Below are 13,692 nucleotides of genomic sequence, written 5' to 3' on the forward strand. Positions count from 1 at the left end.
TTCTGGGCCAAAAACCATGCCAGATTTCCACAACTCCACAATTTGGCATTGAAGGTGCTATCAGTCCCTGCCTCCTCTGCACCAGTGGAGAGGGTTTTCAGTAGAGGAGGCATTATAATGAGACCCCATCGTGCACGTTTAGGTCACAGAATGTTGCAATCTCTCATGTTTTTAAAATGCAACCAAACTTTACTTTAAAGTGATTTCTACTGATTTAACTTTAAAGGTGTGCAACTACTACTTTATTGCAACCACTGTGCAACTATATGGTTATCCTGTCATGTCCTGGGCCTGTGGCCCAGTGTTTTGTTCCTTTTTGTGAAATTCTGTTTTGTTGTATTTTGTAGTTATGTTGTCTTAGATTTCCTTTCAGTTTAGATCCTCAGTTTGTTATTGTTTGGGTGTTCTGTTATTAGTTATTTGTATATTATTCTGGTTCCCCTTTGTTCTGGTCTTTCCATGTTTGTATCTGTTTTGCCCCCGTGTCTTGGCTCTTCTCTGTGTTTAGTTCCCTTCCCATTGTTTTCTTGTGTGTGTGTGGTGTTTAGGTTCCCTCTCCCATAGCTTTAGAGTTTAGTTCTCCCTATGTTTTCCCTTAGTGTCCCATCCTTGTCTTGTCTCTGTCTTCCCCGTGTTGTCAGCCTGTGTTCAAGTAGGTGTCTCTTTAGTCATATGTTTAGATTCTGTCTGTGTCAGGTTTCCATGCGTTAAGCCTGCATGTCTGTCATGGTTAGTCACTTGCTGTTTTATTTTGACAGTCTCGTGTTCCTTGTGCTTTGTGTTCAGTTTTGGCTCCCCTGTGTAATTATGTTCAGCTGTGCCCCTCACCCATTGTTACACTCCTCATTAGCCCTGGTGTATTTATTGTCTGATTTTGTCTTTGTCAGGTCCTTGTCAGTGTAGCCATCCATGTTGGCTTGCCTGCTGTGTGTTTTCAAAACACTGTTTTGGTTTCTAGTTTCAAGTTTTTTCATATAGCTGGCCCCTAACCAACCTAGTCTTGTTACATGTGTACAATAAAGTTAAGTAAAAGTACAGGTCTTGTCTTTGTGTCCTGCATTGAGGTCTTTTCAGCCTTGCTGCAGCAGCAGCCATGACACATGCTTGGTCTTGAGTTTGGACTTACAAAGATTATTTTGCCACTGGAGTTTTTTAAGGCTTGGGATATGACGAAACTGCTCCTAATTTAACAGTTGTGTAATTTTATGGTTGAAACACACGTGGTTAGGTTATTGAAATTCTGATTTCTTTATATTCTTATGTAGTTTGAAAACTTATAAAAGCTTACACATTAATTCAAAAGCAAACTTAATGCTGGAGTATGTAACTTTTATAAAAAATGTTTTATAAAAAAAAATGTTTTACATATTAAAACTCACTGTCATGACAGTATAGTATGAGACAGATAATCTGAAAAGATTGAGCTCCTCTGCCTTCTCCCAGTACTCCCAGTAGGAACTGCAGAAATACACAGCTAGGTCAGAAACAACCAATCAGAGCCAGGAGGAGGGTCTTAGCACTGTCAGTCATGCTTGTGTACGTGCTGCTAACACTCATTATGGAAATGTGGATCTTTAAGCTCAATTTGAGAAATGATTCTGATCATCTTTCACATTTTCTTGTGTCATGTAGCATGGGGCACTGGTCTTGGTCTTGTCTCGGTCTCGGACCACAAAAGTCTTGGTCTTGTCACGTCTCGGACCCTAAAAGTCTTGGTCTTGTCTCGGTCTCGGACCTTAAAAGTCTTGGTCTTGTCTCGGTCTCGGGTTAGGTGGTCTTGACTACAACACTAGTGTGTATGTGTGCGTACGTGCGTGTGTGTGTGTGTGTGCGATATTTGTTGTCCTTTGTATGCATGTGGGGTGTGTGTTGTGTCCTGTTTGCAGTGGGGGCAGTGGGTGCCGGCCTGGAGTACGGTGGCGTCCTGGGGGTGCGGTCACTTCAGGCCCTGGACCTGCCTTCCCTGGGCTGCGGGGGGGTGTAGGGAACTGGGGTGCCTAGTGAGCCAGTAGCTAGCTGGCTCTCTTCCTCCGGGGGGTAGTCCTCTGCCTCCCGGTCATATTTATCCTGGCCCCTCCCCTCCTCCCACTCAGTTTAACATCACATTATGCACACATAGGTTCTCGGGGGTGGGGTGCTCGTGCTGCAGTGAGTAGGGCCATCACCTCGGCTCTGCTCGCTGTGCTGCGTGATGTCCCACTCCTCCTTTTTTAATTGCATTATACAGCTCACAACACATCATAGTACATATAGGGCCTTGGGGGGCAGGTGTGTCACACAGTGGTTAGTGGGTGGCACTGCTGAGGTGGCCCCACTTGTCTGTTCACTGCTGCCTGCACCTCAATTTTATTTACATTTTAGACATTGAGGGCCTTGGGGGGACGGTGTGGATGGGCGCTGTTATTCAGTGCTCATATTACATCTGTCCCTCCAATTTTAAAAGCACTGTAGTTTTCACACAGCCATACACATTCTTCTCAGTACATACATTCACATCACCCCCCCAACACGCTGAGTGGGAGGAGGGGGCGGGCGGGCCTTCTCACACCCCGGTTCCATGCACCCCGCCTGGGATGGGGACTGGCTCATTGTTCGGGGCTGGGTTGGCTGCTTCCCTGGGTTGCCGCTGGCTTGGTGCTGGTACCCGCTCTCCCACATTAGGTGTCCATGTATGTTACATGTGCGTATGCATGAGTGTGTGACTGGTGCATGCGAATGTGCGTGCGTGTGTATGTGCGTGTGTGTACATGAGGGAATGACTGGTACGTGTGTGTGTGTGTGTACGTGCGTGCTTGTGAGAGTGTGTGTGTGTGGACAGCTGGGCCTGGGTTGGTGGCTTGCCAAGCCTTGGCACCGGTGGGACACGGAGGGTGGGAGTTACCCCTCCCTACCGCTCCACGCTGCTCCCCACTGGTCGTCACTGCCGCCCCTGGGGTGTGGGTGCCCGTGGGTCCCGGGATGTGTGGCCGGATGTCTCGGCATGGTTTTTGGCCTGCTCCCTTGGCGGCCGTGACCTGGGGGTGGCTTGGGCCTCTTTGGCGCGTGGGGGGGCTCTGCCGGGTGTCGGGCTGCTCTCGGGCGCTTGGGGCCTCGGGGGCTGCATGCCTGGCTCGTGCTGGGGGTGCCGGCCTGCCGGGGGGGGTGGGCTGCCCGTCGTCTCTGGCTCTCTGGACTCTAGCCCCTGGATTGTGGGGGTTCCGTCTGTAGCCTCCCTCCTTCCTCTTCTGGGGAGTGTACGCGGTTGCCATCGGGATGTGTGGCCCCAAGTCTTCTGAGCTCCTGTGCTGTGGATGGCCTGGGTCCCCTGGGTCCTTCCCTATCTACCTCTGGATCGCGGGGGGCATGGTTGCAGTTTCTCGCCCTCATTATCGAATACATTGCATGACAAAGGCGCATACACACACATTACTACAAACAATAAACTTGTGTGTGTGTGTTTGTGTATATGTAGGTGCATATGGGTGTGTGTATGGATGTGTGTGTGTGTGTGTTAGTGTTGTAGTACTCGAGATCGGTCTTGGTCTCGAGACCGGTCTCGAGACCGCTTTTTGATGGTCTCGGTCTTGTCATGGACTCGACCGCATTTGGTCTCGGTCTTGTCATGGACTCGGACCTTGAGGACTCGGGATTTTATTTCAAGACCAGTCAAGACCACAGCTGTGGAAATATCACTAAATTGCCAGAATACTGTCCAATTTATTTGTTAACATCTTTGCTTTTATTGGATGCAAAACGTACTGATTCAAATCCCACAAATATTGCGCTCCTCTGCCTCTCAAAGGAGCGCACCTCACAGACTCCGCCCCGGCTAGGTCGCTGCTATTATCGCTGCTTATGCCTGTATCATTTCACCGCAGTTTGCAATCTACCACAGAGCACGGACAGTTTCATTCACAGTGTGTACGTTTGATCCCACTATGGTCACGCGTGTGCTGCATAAATCGAAATAACCGCATGAACACCAAGCGAAGTAAGAGGGAAAATGAAGATCAAAGGAAAATTTCAGGCTTCCGATTCAACAAAAAAATCCCAGCATGAAAGGTAAATACCAACCTTCATGTATTTTGATACACAAACTAAAAATTTAATGCAAGTTTTAGGGCTGCAACGATTCTTGGAATAACGCAATTCGATTATTAAAAATCCTCGACACAAATTTGTTGCTTTGATGTTTGGTTTCAGCTCTGCAGCTCAGGTGTCTCCGTGTAAGCGGAGCATTTCCAAAAAAAACAAAAACGAGCCTTTAACACGAGTGGATGGCTGAGATGTTTTTTCACGCCCCTACTTCTCTGTGCTGTGAGTGCGCATGTTTGAATGTGCGCACGTGTTGTGCAGAGGATGTCAGCTGTTATTTTTTTCTTTACGTCAGCTGTAGCCACCAGAACAGATCTATAACCACAGTGTACTGGGGAAAGGGGGGCTGCCATTAGCACTAGCAATCGTTCGGTGCCCCCTCCACCACCATCAGTACAGAGGGGCTCCTTCAAAATGTTTTTATCAACCACCTGATCAGCAACATGAAGAACAGAGAACTTTGTAGCTGCTCCATCCACCCTGTTTGTTTCACACAGAGAAAAATCTGCAGTACGGAAGTTAAAATATGCTGATGAATTGTTAAAATGAAAAATTATTTCTTATCCAATTACTTGATTAATTGACGGAATAATCAATTAAATACTTGATTACTAAAATAATTGATAGTTGCAGCCCTACTTGTATTCAGAAAGCCATAGTCAAACATTAGTTTTTAGCACCAGTAGAGCTATGAGAGGCCTTCAAGAATAAAATACTACAGTTCCCAGCAAGATGATGTCACTTCCTATTGTTGCATTAAAAACGTGATAGTTTATGCTCACAATATGGTGGCTGATATTCAAATGTAGGAAATGCTTTTAGCAGCTGAGGAATCTGGATTATGTTTTTGTTGTGTATTTTTTTATGTGATTTCTGCAAACACAGTGGAAGGAAACGGCACTCTGGGACACATTAAATGCTTGATGTATAAATGTAACTTTTCTGGATTATATGTAAAAATGATCATTCTATCAATCTAATAAGGCCTGATTTAGAGTTCTGCATTGATCCTTTGTGTATAACTGAAAATCCTCTCTGAAGCAAACCTGACATGCACCTTGAGAAATGTAACTACACGTCCAAAAAAACTGATTACTGCTTTCTGGTTATGTCTTAGGCCCCATCACTCAATTAACAAGTGGGAGCGGCATTTAGTGGTTAGTATTAGCTTACTAATTAGCATTAGCATTAGTGCTGGGGTGAGAAATATTTCTTGCTAGAACCCGGAAGTTACCATGGCCACCACCAATGGTAACAGCAGAGAAGTAAGTAAGTTGTTTCTCCGCCATCAGTACATTGAGCTAGTGGTGGGCAGATTGATCCTGATATCGATAATATGGATGCCAACGTTGTATTGGTATTGATCAATATCAGTGTAATGAGATCGATACTTTGGCTTCAGTTTCTCTCCTGTATGCAGTGCTGCGGTTTCATCAAAGATGCGAGCTGACTGTCTAAGTGTCGCTCCTGTCACAGCACAGAGCACTTTGCTCCTCCCCTCCCCACAGTGTTTTGTTATACTGTCATGTGATGCACACATATTTTATTTGGGAAAAAAAAGGATTTTGCTATGAAACATTTAAATCAAATTTAAATGTAAATTTGTAGAAAATTAGTGAATGAAGGGACATTTTTTATTAAATTTTTTTATTATACTTTCTGAAAAATCTACCTGGAAAAAAGTTTGCATTTGTTCTTGAGTGATGATTTTGTACACTTAATTTATGAAAAAAAATTCCAGACATCAATGTATGGGGAAAATTGTTTTATTCTATTGTTTCAGAACAATAACTTTTATTTTGATAAAGTATTTTCTACTTACATATAAACTTTGCCCAATTCTATCCTGGGTTTTAACTAATTAATGATCCAAAGGAAAAAATCTCAAACCAGTTAAACTTCATGGAAATTCTTCATAATTATTAAAAAGTATTGGTATCAGTATCGGTGATAATGGCCCTGTGGCATAGGATCGATACCAAATTATGAAGTGTTGCACACAACTACATTGAGCAGCATACACCAGGAGTGATTGACAGTGCTAAGACCCTCCTCCTGGCTCTGACTGGTTGTTTTTGACTGGGAGCGGTTCAGGGAGGAGGTGGAGGAGCTCCATTTTTTTCGCAGATTATCGGTCTCATACTGTCTGACATGGTGACAGTTTTAACAAATATGTAAAAACCAGATTTTTTATAAAAGTTACATCCTGCAGCTTTAATCTGTATAAGATTAAAGGCTTTAGTTCTTACTGTCGATGAGTGTTTGCCATTTTTTCAGTTTTACACATTTAGCTATGTGGTTTTGAAAAAGCACCCATTTTTACAAAGGTTGTTGGTTTAAAAACAACACAACTTTATGCATAGTTTATGAAAGGCAGAGAATAGTTAAGACTATTGTGATGAACTATGAATAATTGTTTTACATTCTGTGATAAATGATCTTTATTTAATACCCAGGAGTATTAAATAAAGATGGTTATATTTATTTGAGCTGTGAGTTTTTAATATCAGGGTAATTTTATGGGAATGCGGATCTTTCAGATGAATTTGAGAAGTGATTTTGATCATTTTTCACATTTTATTGTGTCATGTAGTGTCAGGCACTGGTCTTGGTCTTGTCTCGGTCTCGCCCCCCCTCGGTCTTGGTCTCGACTGGTCTCGGACCCTAAAAGTCTTGGTCTTGTCTCGGTCTCGGGTTAGGTGGTCTTGACTACAACACTAGTGTGTGTGTGTGTGTGTGAGTATATCAACCCCTTTTATTTATTTATTTATTTATTTTTTTTCTATCTCCTTTCCTCCTTTTCTCCCCCCCCCCCCCCCCCCCCCCCCCTTTTCTCCCCCCCACCTCTTGTTCTTGCCCCTTCCTTGTTGCCTGTCAGACTTGGCATGAATAACTAAATAAAAAGATAAATAAATAAAAATAAAATTGCAAACATTAACAAGAAGAGCCTATAGGAAACATATAGAGCTGTTCTTGTCAAAGCAAATATGTTTGGTACATCAGTGCATTCGGATCATCATTCTGATTGTGAAAGATGCCAGACATGACAGGCTAAAAAAAAAAAAAAAAAAAAAAAAAAAAAAAAGACCAACTACGGGTTTCTGTCTTTTTTTATTTAACGGTGGTCCGAACCTAACATTTTTTGGTCCTTCGAGAGCCGGGCGGGCAGTGAGGAGGTTTTCCCAACGACTACGGAGCGACGCCGGCAGACTGTCCGGACAGCCAGCTGCAATAGAGGTGCTGCACAAAAGACCTCCCGCCCAACGGAGAAATTTTAATTTGGCCTTAATTTGGAATTTTGGTGTTCTCACCGTAAACAAAGATTTAAAATAGGCGCCATAAATACGCGTATATGTGTGTGAATGTGAGTGACTGAGAGTGTGAAAGCCGCCATTGAAGTGGAAGCAGCAGCATGAAGAAAATCTCACAGTGAAGGGCGGATTTGGGTTTAGGTCTCAATAAAGACACGTGGTCTGTACGAGACAAAGCAAGGGCTGATTGTACGTCGGGAACAATGGGTAAGTCCTCTCGAAATGCGAGGCCGCCGTATTAGAGGGCGATGTAAAATTTATGGAATGGGATAAACAATGGTCAACTCAATATATAAATAAATGGAAGAAAAAATATGGGTTTAAGGGAAACTTGGTAGTGACAGAATGTGAAAACTTAGTAACACAGCTGCAACAAAAAGCAGCATTTTGCAAGAAGGCGCAGTTGGAACTGCAGTGTGCAAAGTTTTGGCTGTTACAGGCTAAACGCCGACAGGAACAGCGGAAGGCAAAAGCCACAGCGTTAAAACCAGAGGTGGCAAAAGTACTGACATTCTGTACTTAAATAGAAGTACAAGTACTTATGTTAAAAAATACTTTAGTAAAAGTCGAAGTACTGGTTCAACTTCTCTACTTAAGTAAAAGTAAAAAAGTACAGGCTCTGAAATGTACTCAAAGTAAGAAAGTAAAAGTAGTTCTTTGGAGGATGTTTCTACCTGCTATTTTTGTGTAAAACAAACCAAACCTCATTATATATTATTGTAATAATATAAAATAGTACATGAGAATACAAATGTTATTCCATTCTAAATTTTAATTCTAATAAATGCACTCAGCTTGAATCTGTTATGTAGGACACAAACTGTGAAAGGGAATTTAAACACAGCTCTGTTCTCTGTGTCCTCCATAGTAGAGGGTGACTGTGCCTCCACCTAAACACAAACATGAGGATACTCAGGGGTTACAGTGGGATTCAGAAAGTGGAGGAACCCTAAGATCAGCTGTAGTGGCTCTGCGTGGGGAGAAGAATCACAGCTTTCTATTGTGAGCTGCAGTAAATGATGTTGGTGTGCAGGCTGTGATCAGCTGACCTGCTGCTGCTGCTCTGAGGTTTACTGCTCTGTGTGGATGAACTGAACTCACAAAGATGTAACCCAGTATTTCACAGCTATCTGAGCTGATCTCCATCCCCCACACTGACAGCATACAGGCTGTAGAAATGTTGGATTCAGGGAATGAATCTCAGCATCAGCAGCTTTGATTCAAACTCATCTCTGCTGCACTGATGTAACCTGTAACTCTGACCATGAACACAAACACTGTGCTCCAGTCCAACACAGAGCTTTACTGTAAATACAGTACAACAAACTAACCTATTTATTACACACTAAATTGCAGCATTTTCATAGAATCTTTGAATTACACAAAGTCAGCATACTTCAGTCCTTACCTTTAAATCTAACCTCTCTTCTTCCTCTCCTGTCCTCTTTCTCCATCTCTGAGTGAACTTCTCTCTCTTTGCTCTCCCTGAAATACAGCAGCTCTTCTTTTAGCTAGCAGACACACTGTGTGACAAACTGCACACACTTTGTGTGTTTGCTGATATTTGTTGAGCATTTAGAAACGTTGCATTTACCTGCCACACGTTACTCCCTTCATGCTCGTTCCTCTTCAGTAGCGCTAGCTAAGCTGTTTATGTGCCGCAGCGCAACTTACGGACTCGGTCCGGCCCGATTATAGCGCTATAAATGATACATTAATTATATGGGTTTGCGTATTTAATCCCTTTGTACGAGATAAGCCCCGATGATGGAGGATACGCAGTACGATATGTTATTATTCCTCCATTTAGGCTCAGATCGTTTTATGTTTGAAGGCGCACTGACCGGAAATGCAAATTTCTCTCTGACGTTAAAAAGTAACGAGTCTGTTTGAAAATGTAAGAAGTAGAAAGTACCGATACTTGGGTAAAAATGTAGGGAGTAAAAGTAAAAAGTAGTCAGAAAAATAAATACTTAAGTAAAGTACAGATACCTGAAAAATCTACTTAAGTACAGTAACGAAGTATTTGTACTTCGTTACTTCCCACCTCTGGTTAAAACCACCCACACACGTGCATGCAGCTGTAATAAAGGCAGATGAGGAAACTCACATTGTATGTAGATCCCAGCAAGACCGTAGTGGGCCTGACCCTGCGGCACCCGGAGCCGCGCCATGTTTAGAGGGGGGAGGTGCTAACAGCGTAAAACAAGCTGCGCCATGTTTAGAGGGGGGAGGAGCTAACGGCGTAAAACAAGCCGCGGCATGTTTAGAGGGGGGAGGAGCTAGTGGGACAAAACAACATGAGACCCAAGCAAGGGAAGGCTTAACAGCTGTTTCTCCCGCAGCTTTTTCTCCCATTGCCAGCCGCACCAGAAATGGGGAACTTAAAACACTCGCGCACATGGATGTGCATGCCACACCTAAGCCAGCAGGTTATCCCGTTTTATCAGAGTACGGGCATGAAAGGGATTGTTTCAATTGTGGAGGGCCCCCACCTGCACTGGAACCAGTGGCACAAACCCTCCCCATGCTCCAAGTCCCGAACCCAAACACAGGGACAGCAAACGCCCCTCAACCTCCTACTATTTTGGTTTACCGACCTTGGACTGAAACTGAAATGCAAGAGGCCGTTAGAGGCTTAACCCCACACAAAATTGACATAGAACAATGGGCGACAGGAATCTTGTCTCTCTCATTTGATAAATTTCCATAACAATTTTGGTGATTGTTGGTAGGATCCAGTAAGTTCTTCCACAAAGAAGTGACGAGTCACTGGCCAGCTGAAGAAAAAAATGCTTCAGTCCTCCTGCATTTGCAAATTACGGAGGAACTCGAATTTTCACCCTTTGCTGGACAGTTGCCTGGATTCAAGGACCCTGCCTTAGAGGCACGGCCATAACACATATAGAGTGAGAAAGATTCCAAATAATTTAAAATGGGAAAAAGTTTGATTTAAAAGCTAAATAAAAAATTGCATCTGTCACTGTCAGAGCCGAATAGACATTGGGAGTCTGCTTAAAAGGGTAACACCCATCGGCGAATGGGTGGCACGCAGACTGGGTCGCGTGTAACAGAGGTTGAAGACAAACTGTGTTGTTTAACCTAAGGTGATTAGGCCTCCTTGAACGTGTCCTTTTTTCTGTTTTCTTACCTGTGAGAGACGTCTCACTAGGAAAAAATGGAGATGGGAACGCAGGAGTAGAAAATTAATAGTTAAAGAACTCTGCGTAGAGCGCGACCTTAGTGGAGTTTTGAGCGGCAGAACAGCTGATGCCCTAATTAATGGAGTGGCGGTTTTGGGGCCACCTCCATTTGTTGTTACTTGTGATACCTCATCTCTCTATGCCCTTTTTCCGGCAGATTTATAAGCGCTGAAAATCTCTGACCCAGATCTGGACTCCTGCCCTCCGATCAGACATTGTCCGGACCAGAATGATCATCAGTGCATCGAGATGACAGATGTTACAACTGCAGCCTGACGGGTCATTGGTGAACTGAATGTCCACAACTGGTGAATGGAACGTGGACTAACCAGACTGTGTCACACTGATCGGAGAGGAGGACTTCGGACAAGTCAGATGAGGGCAAATTGCTTGATCAGCAGAGAAGGGAAGTGAGATGACACCCACACACACACACACACACACACCACTCACTCATTACTGGCATCTAACACACACACAGCACTAGCACAAACACCTGAACCACAAACGAAGAAGCAAATGATGGCCTTTTTAGGCCTGTGTAATTATTGCAGAGCATGGATCCCTTTGCGTGCAAGCAGTATGTGCAGCAGCACTCGCTATGTAGGCCTCCAGAGAACTGGTGCTTTTCCACTCACTTACACTTGAGGTGCTGCTCTTACAGAGTAAAATGACATTCTTATCTCCAGCCAGACACCGGAGCTGCATAGCGCTCCTGTTATCGCAACCACACATAACTATAGAGCGCTGCATCACTCTAAACCCAGCCACTCTGCTACCAACGCAGCATGACGGCGACCCTCATGACTGCAAAGTGCTGACGGAACAAAACAGCAAGCCCAGCTTAGACTTGCAAGATGAACCACTGGCGAAAGGCCACGTTGTGTTTGTGGACGGCTCAAGCGGGAAAAATGATAAAGCAAAACAGAAACGGGCTACGCTATAGTCACCAATACCACCATAATCAAAGCGGAGAAACTGCCCTCACACCTCTCTGCTCAAGCAGCCGAGTTAATCGCATTAACCGAAGCATGCAAGCATCATGCAGGTAAAGCAGTCACGATTTACACCGACAGCCAGTATGCCTTTTCTGCCGTACATTTGTTTGCAGCGCAGTGGGCGAGAAGGGGAATGCTGACCTCTACAGGAAAGCCAGTGAAACATGCTGAACTGTTAAAAAACCTATTAGCAGCCATAAAACTGCCATCAGCCCTGGCCATTTGTAAATGCGCGGCACACAAAACAGGCACAGACTTGATAGTATTGGGAAACAGCTACGCTGACAAAGCAGCAAAGCTGGGTTAGCTGGGTTAAATATGGCACCTCAGCAATTACACGACAATTGTGGAACGCTTGTGACCCGAAGTGCTCCATGAGATGCAGCAGCAAGCAAAATTGAAGTGGAACAACTTCCTAGGTCACTATTCAAAACAGCAGCCATATTGATACATGCTTTAACACATGTATCAACAGGGGGGGATAGTGAGTAAGACCTATAAGTATTGCTTAGTCGTAAAACCTAGGGGTTCAGCTAAAAAAATCACTGTTCTTATCATCCGCAAGAGCGCAGGACTCATTGAAAGAACGAATGGCACAGTAAAAAACAGACTAAGGAAATGTATGGCAGAAACGGGAAGGCCCTGGGTAGAATGCATAGATTTAGTAAAAACATACATGCATGTGACCCCCAACAACACAGGGATAACCCCCTATGAGGCATTGTTTGGCTGACCTTTTAGACTCCTGGTGTACACAGAATAACAACAAGCAGAGGAAGAGACAGACTTGAGTGATCGGATGAGAAAGTTGTTCCAAAGCAAAAATGTTGTTGATACAAATAAACTGCCGGAAGGCTCTTCTGCTTCTCCACAGGAACATCCGGTGGCAGTGGGAGACTGGGTCCTGGTCAGAGTGATCAAGAAGAAGTGCTGGAACCAACCCCAGTGGGACGGACCCTACAAAGTACCACTGACCACGCCAACTGCAGTCAAAATAGCAGAGAGATCCACGTGGATCCACCTCAGCCAGTGCAAAAGGATTGAGCCAACCAACGCTGAGTAGGGGATGGAAGTCGGGGTACAAAGGGGGGGGTGAGCCCTAGGCCACCTTCGTCTCAAACCCGTGAAGAAAACAACTGAATCCCCCACTAAATAGGGATGGCTCGTTCACATGCAATGACCACTTGGAATTGGATCTGCACCCTGGGCGCATCGATGACCATCGTGACTGCAACACAAGAGCTGAGCGCCTTGCATGCAATGGTGATGCAGAACAGAGTGGTTTTGGACTTGCTGGCCGCCCCGCAAGGAGCCTGCAGCAGTTTCTATCAGTGTACCCTTGTGCAGGGTGGACAGGAGGGTGAAACAGAAGACCAAATATGAAACCCCCATTGAAAATGGGAGACCAAGTGGTGGGGGTGGATGTAAACTGGTTTTCAAACTAATGTTTAATTTTTGCAAATGTATGTAGGTGTTTCCCTGAGTGTGACTGACTAGCAGTGGCTGCCGTGAGCGGCGGGGCCGTTGAGGAATTTTCCTGTCTTGAAAGAATAGAGAGTGTGACTTTGGGTCAAAAGAAGGATAGACAGCCGCATGACAGGTTTTTCGCCTCAACCTCATTCAGGATTGTATGTGCTATGTTCATGATAAACAGGGAGGAATTGTTAGAATAGATAAAAATGTAACTGTTTTTCTATGTATCACAATGTTTTCATCATAAACATTCACATGACCATCAGACTGTAAGCACAAAACATACTCTCATACACCTGGACCCTCCAGGTGAGGAAAGCAGGTAACGCCTGTTTCCTGACGTCACACACACATACACACACCCCCCACGCACCCACGTGATGCTAAAATAAAAGCACCAGCAGAAAGAAGGAAGTCAGACTCTCTTTCAGAGGCACGTGAGTGTTAGCTGACTGAGACTCTCCCTGCAGGTAAAAAGACCAACTACGGGTTTCTGTGTCTTTCTTTATTTAACGGTGGTCCGAACCTAACACGGGCAATGAACACAGGGCCCACTAGAGGATGTCAGGCCCACAGGCCACCCACATGAAGTCTGTTTCTGATTGTTTGGTCAGAAACATTCACACCAGTGGC

Source organism: Archocentrus centrarchus, chromosome 6 (assembly GCF_007364275.1).
Source record: "Archocentrus centrarchus isolate MPI-CPG fArcCen1 chromosome 6, fArcCen1, whole genome shotgun sequence".
NCBI lineage: Eukaryota > Metazoa > Chordata > Actinopteri > Cichliformes > Cichlidae > Archocentrus > Archocentrus centrarchus.